The 10,282-nt window shown below is 44.4% G+C and overlaps 1 pseudogene; it reads left to right on the forward strand.

Annotated features, from left to right (window-relative positions):
- The first annotated feature begins 9,024 nt into the window (after nucleotides 1–9,024).
- On the forward strand, nucleotides 9,025–9,142 carry LOC126419991 (5S ribosomal RNA; annotated as a pseudogene).
- The last annotated feature ends 1,140 nt before the right edge of the window (nucleotides 9,143–10,282 follow it).

Genomic DNA, 10,282 nt, shown 5'->3' on the forward strand with positions numbered 1-10,282 from the left:
ACAGTTCTCTTTGCGAAATATTATGTTACACCGTTTAGCCTGAACTTCATTGCTCTTCGAGGAAATGTTGAAAATGGAAGTTAGGAAATATATAAAATTTGATTTGGCTCGAGCCATACATGACTGTAGGGACCCGTATGCATTTGTATTGGATTCCGTGATTTCATCTCTGCGTAACTATGACATGGGCCTTAAATTTTAACACCGTTACTGGACTGTTATTAAATGTATTTATTCACAATCGTGTTTTGGCTCTTGTCCTTTTTTCTTCTGACAGAATACCATGAAGTGCATCAAAGCATAATTTATATTTTAAGAGGACACTGTTCATGTGGCAACAACGTTTACATATTTCATATGTGTAAGTACACAGGATTATCCATCATCTCTGCAGAAAGAATATAGCACTTAACATAACAATGCCTACGGATTTCGAGCCGGTACTGCACACACAAGGAAATGTATGACGTTATTTAGATAGGAATTATTTCACAAAGTGGTACATCCTTTCATATAGATGATGGCGAATCTTATGCATATGAAATATGCAGTATCCTCTTACAACAAACGATTATGCATTAAGACACTTCATGATGTACGCAGATCGCCGGAGTGGCGTCAACTAAAAAGACTTGCACCAGGCGACCGGTCTACCCGACGGGAGGCCCTAGCCACACGGCATTTCATTTCATGTACTGTCAGAAGACAAAGGCACAATAACTACAAATGACAGTCGTCCACCTCTTGCTGGACTGCCCACTTTTAGCCGCTCTGCGACAGACTTTTAACTTTCGCAGCACCCTGCCTTCGGTGTTGGGCGACAATGCCTCCACAGCAGGTTTAGTTTTACGTTTTATCCGTGAGAGTGGGTTTTATACTTCTATTTAGGTTTTAGCGCATGTCCTTTGTCCCTCACCGAGCGAGGTAGCCCAGTGGTTAGCACGCTGGACTCGCATTCGGGAGGACGACGGTTCAATCACGCGTCCGGCCATCCTGATTTAGGTTTTCCGCGATTTCTCTAAATCGCTCCAGGCAAATGCCGGGATGGTTCCTTTGAAAGGGCACGGCCGACTTCCTTCCGCGTCCTTCCCTTATCCGATGAGACCCAAACAACCCAACCCAAACAACCCAAACAACCCAACCCAACCCCCTTTGTCCCTCCGTGTCCTCCACCCTAGTGCTTTCAGGGTGGAGGTTTTAATGTGTTGCAGGGTGGCTGGTTATCCCTTTTTATTCTCGTGGTTGGCCAGCCACTGTAATCTGCTTTCATGTTTTACTCCCTTCTGTTTCTTGCGTCTCTCTGTTGTTTTCTTGTCCTCTTTTGTTCCTTTTAGTATTCGCTGCCTTCCCTCCATTCTTGTGGCTTTTCCTTTCTTTCCGTTTAGTGTTATATGTTTCGTCCGTTTTATTCTCACCCTTGTGGCATTGTTTTATTAGGAACAAGGGACCGGTGACCTCGTAGTTTGGTCCCTTCTCCCGCCTTTAAACCAACCAACCCACAATAACCAATATCGGGAGGAAGATTAGAGTTTAATGTCCTGTCGACATCGAGGTCATTAGTGACAGAGCACAAGAAGGCCCAAATGTTGCAAGGATGGGGAAGGAAATCGACCTAGCCCTTTTGAGAGGAATAGGCAATATCACGACTGCAAAAAAAAAAAAAAAAAAAAAAAAATGGCGGAAAATATCATTGCTATAGCAGTGCAGGGTTATGGAGGCAAGTAAACGAAAATAATAGTTGTTGTTGTTGTTGTTGCTGTGGTCTTCAGTCCTGAGACTGGTTTGATGCAGCTCTCCATGTTACTCTATGCTGTGCAAGCCTCTTCATCTCCCAGTACCTACTGCAGCCTACATCCTTTTGAATCTGCTTATTGTATTCATCTCTTGGTCTCCCTCTACGATTTTTACCCTCCACGCTGCCCTCCAATGCTAAATTGGTGATCCCTTGATGCCTCGGAACATGTCCTACCAACCGATCCCTTCTTCTAGTCAAGTGGTGCCATATACTCCTCTTCTCCCCAATTCTATTCAATACCTCCTCATTAGTTATGTGATCTACCCATCTAATCTTCAGCATTCTTCTGTAGCACCACATTTCGAAAGCTTCTATTCTCTTCTTGTCTAAACTATTTATCGTCCATGTTTCACTTCCATACATGGCTACACTCCATACAAATACTTTCAGAAACGACTTCCTGACACTTAAATCTATACTCGATGTTAACAAATTGTCTTCTTCAGAAAGGCTTTCCTTGCCATCGCCAGTCGACATTTTATATCCTCTCTACTTCGACAATCATCAGTTATTTTGCTCCCCAAATAGCAAAACTCATTTACTACTTTAAGTGTCTCATGTCCTAATCTAATTCCCTCAGAATCATCCGATTTCATTCGACTACATTCCATTATCCTCGTTTCGCTTTTGTTGATGTTCATCTTATATCCTCCTTTCAAGACACTGTCCATTCCGTTCAACTGCCCTTCCAAGTCCTTTGCTGTTTCTGACAGAATTACAATGTCAACGGCGAACCTCAAAGTTTTTATTTCTTCTCCGTGGATTTTAGTACCTACTCCGAATTTTTCTTTTGTTTCCTTTACTGCTTGCTCAATATACAGATTGAATAACATCGGGGAGAGGCTACAACCCTGTCTGACTCCCTTCCCACCCGCTGCTTCCCTTTCATGCCCCTCGACTCTTATAACTGCCATCTGGTTTCTGTAAAAATTGTAAATAGCCTTTCATTCCCTGTATTTTATCCCTGCCACCTTAGAATTTGAAAGACAGTATTCCAGTCAACATTGTCAAAAGCTTTCTCTAAGTCTACAAATGCTAGAAATGTAGGTTTGCCTTTCCTTAATCTTTCTTCTAAGATAAGTCGTAGGGTCAGTATTGCCTCACGTGTTCCAACATTTCTACGGAATCCAAACTGATCTTCCCCGAGGTCGGCTTCTACCAGTTTTTCCATTCGTCTGTAAAGAATTCGCGTTAGTATTTTGCAGCTGTGACTCATTAAACTGATACTTCGGTAATTTTGACATCTGCCAACACCTGCTTTCTTTGGGATTGGAATTATTATATTCTTCTTGAAGTCTGAGGGAATTTCACCTGTCTCATGCATCTTGCTCACCAGATGGTAGAGATTTGTCAGGACTGTGGTCTGTTTACAGTGGCAATGGAGTTGTTTCGTTGGCGTGTGAGGAGCTGCCTGTTGCTGGTGGCAGTGGTGCTCCTGGCAGAGCAAGGGCTGGCAAGGGCAGAGGGCCAGCTCGAGGGTAGCGCCGATGACGGTGGCGACGGGGAGGTTTCGCTGGTACAGCACGGCTCACTGCCAGCACAACAGTCAGCGGGCGGCGTCAGTTCTCCCGCAGGCCACGGGCGGCCGCGGTACCGGCGACGGAAACACCAGCCCCAGCACCAGTCGAAGCACCAGCAGGAACACCGGCAGGCGCACCACGGCACGCAGTCCAACCCCCACCACCAGCAGCACAGCAAGCACCAGCCAGACTCGGAGCCGGAGCCGCTGCCTCTGCCGCTGCCTCAGCCACACGCTCTCAGCCGCAGCGATGGTGAGCATGAGCGGGCTGAGGTGACGAGCTCGATCTGAACCGCATACAAAGACCCCAGGAACTACTGCAATTGCTCGTTTCTCAACTCTGTCACGTGACTATCTATCTTTGTCAAAGTTATACACTCTGTGATCAAAAGTAACCGGAGACCTGGTTGCAAATGACTTACAAGATCGTGACGCCCTCCATCGGTAATGCTGGAATTCAGTATGGTGTTGGCCCACCCTTAGCCTTGATAAATAAACGTTGTGTGACTAGGGCCTCCCGTCAGGTAGACCGTTCGCTGGGTGCAAGTCTTTCGATTTGACGCCACTTCTGCTACTTGCGTGTCGACGGGGATGAAATGATAAAGATTAGGACAACACAACACCTAGTCCCTGAACGGAGTAAATCTCCGCCCCAGCCGGGAATCGAAACTGGGCCCTTAGGATTGACATTCTGTCGCGCTGACCACTCAGCTACCGGGGGCGGATCTTAGCCTTGATGACACCTGGAAGGTTTCTTGGGGAATGGCAGCCCATTCTTCGCTGAGTGCTGCACTGAGGAGAGGTATCGATGACGGTAGGTGAGGCCTGGTACCAATTCGGCGTTCCAAAACAACCCAGAGGTGTTCGATTCAGGTCAGGACTCTGTGCAGGCCTGTCCGTTGCAGGGTTGTTATTGTCGTGTAACCACTCCGCCACAGGCCGTGCATTATGAACAGCTGCTCGATCGTGTCGAAAGATTCAGTCGCCATCCACGAATTGCTCTTCAACGGTGGGAAGCAAGAAGGTGCTTAAACCATCAATGTACGCCTGTGCTGTGATAGTGCCACGCAAAACAACAAGGGGTGCAAGTCCCCTCCATGAAAAACACGACCACACCGTATCACCACGGCCTCCGAATTTTACTGTTGGCACTAAACATCCCACTATGGGACTTAACAAAATGGTTCAAATGGCTTGGCTCTGAGCACTATGGGACTTAACTTCTAAGGTCATCAGTCCCCTAGAACTTACAACTACTTAAACCTAACTAACCTAAGGACATCACACACATCCATGCCCGAGGTAGGATTCGAACCTATGACCGTAGCGGTCGCGCGGTTCCAAACTGTAGCGACTAGAACCGTTTGGTCACCCTGGCCGGCGCGACTTAACATCTGAGGTCATCAGTCCCCTAGACTTAGAACTACTTAAACCTAACTAAGCTAAGGACATTACATACATAAATGCCCGAGGCGGGATTCGAACCTGCGACCGTCGCAGCAGCGCGGTGCCGGACTGAAGCGCCTCTAACCGCTCGCCCACAGCGGCCGGCCGTCGTTTGGCATTTACCGACGTGATGTGTGGTTTATGAGCAGCCAGTCGACCATGAAATCCAAGTTTTCCCACCTCCCACCTAACTGTCATATTACCTGCAGTGGATCCTGATGCAGTTTGCAATTCATGTGTGGTGGTCTGGCTAGATCTCTGCCTGTTACATATTACGACCCTCTTCAACTGTCGTAGGCCTCTATAAGTCAACAGATGAGGTCAGCCTGTGCGCTTTTGTGGTGTACGTGTCCCTTCACGTTTCCACTTCACTATCAGATCCCAAACAGCGGATCTAGGGATGTTTAGGAGTGTTGAAATCTCGCGTACAGACGTATGACACAAGTGACACCCAATCAGCTGACCAAGTTCGAAGTCCGTGAGTTCCACGGAGCGCCCCATTCTGCCCTCTCACGAAGTCTAAAGAGTACTGAGGTTCCTGATACGGATTACCTGGCAGTAGGTGGCAGCACAATGCACCTAATATGAAAAACTTATGTTTTGGACGTGTCCAGATACATTTGATCACATAGTGTATCTACATGTCTGTGCATCATTCGTTTACACAAACACAGTACAAATTTTAAATATTCCAAAGATGCACATTTATATACCAAGCATACTTGAATATCATGTCATTTCATACACATATTATCATACACCAAGCTTTTTATTACATTATGAACGTTGCACAAACCGGAACGGCAATCGCTAGTCGATTGTGCCACTTTATTCTCTCTTGTCGGTACTGCACTACGTTACTTAAATGTTATCTCTACAAATATTAATACACAAATTTCACATTAAATAAGCGTCGACAGTTAGGTATATTTGTACAAATAGTTCATGCGCAGGCTGACTTTTTCGTGGACTGTGTCTTTAGATTTTCTGTAGTTCTTCTGGAAGCGATATTAGTGTTTTTGGTGAATATAAATATTTTAGACACCATCAGAACCTCTCCAATCCGCTCCGTTGGCATCGAAAGCCATGTGGTGAGTTAGTTTCACCTCTCTTCCTCGTGTGGAAAATGTGAACAACATTCGCTTACCGGCTGATTATACACCTACCTACCCTCTCCACTCGCTCGCTGCGGACCCATTGACGGCGCCCCGTCTCCCGCTTACAGGTCTGGTCCGCCACTACGCTGCAACATGCCAGCCATATATCGTCCTGTTAAACTTGTCCTACCTTGGCCTATATATACACGACCTGCTCCTCGTAATGGCTCAGGGGATTACTGGTACCTTCATAAAAGACTTGTTAACACATTTATTGACGATGTTAACAAATACCCCTCTTTGAGAAACGCTTTTCTGTATATTTCCAATCTGCGTTTGATATCCTCTCTTCTTCGGCTGTTGTCCGTTATTTCGATGTCCAAATAGCAAACTTCGTCTACTATTTTTAGTGTCCGATTTCCTAATCTAATTATTTAGTCATCATCTGGTTTAATTCAGCCACAGGCCATTACTCTTGTTTTACTTTTGGTGATATCCATCTGATAATCTCTTTTCAAGAAACTATCCATTCTGTTCAACTGCTACTTAAACTAATTCACCATATCTGATACAATTAGTACAGTGTCATAGGTAAATCGCAATTGCCTTATTTCTTCTCTCTGAACTTTATTTTGCTTTTCAAATTTCTCTATAGTTTTCTTCATTACTTGCTTAAGATTCAAGATTAAGTACAACTACGAGAGATCACATCTCATCTCACTCCCTTGTCAACCACTACTTCCCTTTTATGTCCTTCGACTCCTATAATCACAGTGTAGTTTCTACGTAAGTTGAATGTAACTTTTTGCTCGCTGTACGTTTTCCCTACTACCTTCAGAATTTTGAAAAAAGTTTTCCAGCCAATATTGTCAAAAGCTTTCTCTAAATCCGCTAATAATATAAACGTAAATTTGCCCTTGTTTCCTGCAAATTGTCTCACTTTCAGTTTTAAAAAATTCACAACACATTCAGTTCTGCACATCTAGATCCATTAAATAAATGAATGTAATATATTATAAGGCAATATTAATGGGGTATGAACTTCAAATTTTTAAGTATCCATACTGAAGAGAGTTAATGAAGTAAAAATCACATTTTTAACGCCTAAAGTAACACAGTTTAGCCACACTGCCGCTTCGAATCATTGCTGATCTTGGGAAGAAAGTAACCAGCCACTTGCATATTTTCATTTAGTAGTGTCATATTATTTCATATGGAATAATGATCTTGGAAAACCCACCCTTAAGAAAGAATGTTTTGTTGCTCAGAAGTGTGCTGCAAGAATAATATGTGGCAGTCATCCACGATAATCTTGTAGACATGTGTTTCAGCAGTTAGGCATTTCGACTATGCATTCACAGTACATTTATTCAACCATGAACTTTGTCGTAAATAGCCCACTACGGTTCATAAAGAACGATGATGCACTTACTTATAATACTAGAAGAGGAAATGACATTCATTATTCCACATTGCCGTTCTTTTAAGCATAAAAAGGAGCGCAGAGTGCTACCACCAAAATTTCTGCTAACTTAACCAACGAAATAACATGTGCGACATACAGCAAACTTAAATTTTAAAACAATCTGAAAACGTTTCTCCTCGACAACTGCTTCTATTGGTATAAGAATTAGTATTTAAGTAATATGTAAAAGGTAATGGTTGCAAATTACTAATTTACATCTGTGTTATAAGAAACCATGTAATTCGTCGTCAGACATATATTTATGAATATAAAATGACTGACTTCACATCGTTACCATAAATTGTACAAGTGCCTCATGGAACATAAAACTAATTATCTTCCAAGATACATTTGTTAGAACCGAAACTGGTGTTTTTCGAGGTCTGCTTCTACCAGTTTTTGCATTCAGTACTGGTTCCGTCACCTACAGAAAAGGCTTTTGCTCCTCTTTAGGAACCACAAGTTTGTCTGGCCTTCCCACAGATCTGGAATGTAAGCTACCTCACCTCGGGGTGGCCATGGTTTGTAGGGAAATGGAAACGGATATGTTTTAATAGCTCTGTTACTGTTACTGTTGTTCTTAAATTGCAAAGCTCAATAAGAAATGTGCTGAAATTAAGGAATGTGCTAGCCATAATCATTACAAGACTTGTACCAGGAGAGGTCACTCTCTTCCAACAAATCCATTCTCCGGTGCTGCTATTCTTAAATATGCCGTGGGAGATGCTGTGACTATAGTGTTAGAAGATAGTTGGCTGTACATGTGACAATAAAACTTGAAGGGAGGTTCAGTATTTTCAACTTGTAATTTCACAAAAATTGTCGAAACCTGCAGGGCTGCCCATAAATCCGTAAGAGTACGAGGGGTGGAGATCTCTTCCGAACAGCACGTTGCAGGGCATCCCAGATATGCTCATTAATGTTCATGTCAGGGAGGTTTAGTGGACAGCGGAAGTATTCAAACTCAGCCTTGTGTTCCTGGAGACACTCTGTAGCAACTCTGGACATGTAGGGTGTCGCATTGTCCTGCTGTAATTGTCCAAGTGCGTCGGAATGCACAATGGACATGAATAGATCCAGGTGATCAAAGAGGATGTGTCGTCCGTGCCAGCCGTCAGTCGTTACACGAATCAGGGATACCATATCTCTCTTAAATGCACACCCCACATCATTATAGAGGCTCCACCAGCTTGAACGGTCCACTGCTGACATGCTGAATCCATGGATTCATGAGGTTGTGTCCATACCCGTACACAACCATCCGCTCGATACAATTTGAAATGAGACTCATCCGACCAGGCAATGTGTTTTCAGTTATCAACAGTACAATGGCGGTGTTGACTGGCCCAGGCGAGGCGTAAACGTTTGTGTCGTGCAGTCATCAACGGTACCGGTACACGAGTGGGTCTTTGGCTAGGAAACCCCATATCGATGAATGGCTCGCATGCTGACGCTTGTTGATGACGTAAAATTGAAGTCTACAGCAATTTGCAGAAGGGTTCCACATATGTCGCGTTTAACGATTCTCTTTAGTCATTGTTGGTCCCGTTCTTGCAGGATTTTTCCCCACCGCAGCGATGTCGGAGATTTGATGTTTTACCGGATTCCTGATATTCGCGGTACACTCGTGAAATGGTCGTCCGGCAAAATGCAGTGTCCCATCGCTCATGTGCCGACTATAACATCATGTTCAAACTCACTTGCCAACGGCCTTGCCGCAGTGGTAACACCGGTTCCCGTCAGATCACCGAAGTTAAGCGCTGTCGGGCTGGGCTAGCACTTGGATGGGTGACCATCCAGTCTGCCGAACGCTGTTGGCAAGCGGGGTGCACTCAGCCCTTGTGGGGCAAACTGAGGAGCTACTTGATTGAGAAGTAGCAACTCCGATCTCGGAAACTGACATACGGCCGGGAGAGCGACGTGCTGACCACGTGCCCCTCCATATCCGCATCCAGTGGCGCCTATGAGCTGAGGATGACACGGCGGCCGGTCGGTAACGTTGGGCCTTCATGGCCTCTTCTGGAGGATAGATTTTTCAAACTCACTCACGTCTTGATAACTTGCCATTGTAACAGTAGTAACCGATCTAACAACTGCGCCACACACTTGTATTACTGTTTATAGGCGCTCTCCACCGCAGCGTCGTATTAGGCCAGTTTATATATCTCGGTATTTGAATACGCATGCCTATAACAGTTTCTTTGGCTGTAAAACGGTTAAGGCGTGCTTTGTTCCGAATTCGGTGATGATACTTGGGTTTTCAGATGTGGTCGAACGGAAGTATGACGAGTGTGCCTGGCGACAAGTTTTAATGGAGACCAACATTAGACAACTGTCACATCTGAATGCCTCAAAACTGAAGATATTGCATGATTCGACCAGATGGAGAAATGGAAACCCAGAATGAAACCAATTTCTTGCTCTGTCAGGTGATGATAACGCTGTATATGAGCACGACTGTGTAGTATCTCCACGGTGATCACTCAACACTCGACGCTGTTTATGTTCGATACACAGGGGAATATTAATAGAAGAAGAAAGATTTGTTAACATCGAGTATAGATTTAAATGTCAGGAAGTTGTTTCTGAAAGTATTTGTATGGAGTGTAGCCATGTATGGAAGGGAAGCATGGACGATAAATAGTTTGGAGCTTTCGAAATGTGGTGCTACAGAAGAATGCTGAAGATTAGATGTGTAGATCACATAAGTAATGAGGAGTTATCGAATAGCACTGGGGAGAAGAAGAGTTTGTGGCACAACTAGACAAGAAGAAGGGATCGGTTGGTAGGACATGTTCTGAGGCATCAAGGGATCACCAATTTAGTATTGGAGGGCAGCGTGGAGGGTAAAAAAATCATAGAGGGAGACAAAGAGATAAATACACTAAGCAGATTCAGAAGGATGTAGGTTGCAGCAGGTACTGGGAGATGAAGTAGCTTGCACAGGATAGAGTAGCATG

The sequence above is a fragment of the Schistocerca serialis genome, chromosome 9, assembly GCF_023864345.2.
Source record: "Schistocerca serialis cubense isolate TAMUIC-IGC-003099 chromosome 9, iqSchSeri2.2, whole genome shotgun sequence".
NCBI lineage: Eukaryota > Metazoa > Arthropoda > Insecta > Orthoptera > Acrididae > Schistocerca > Schistocerca serialis.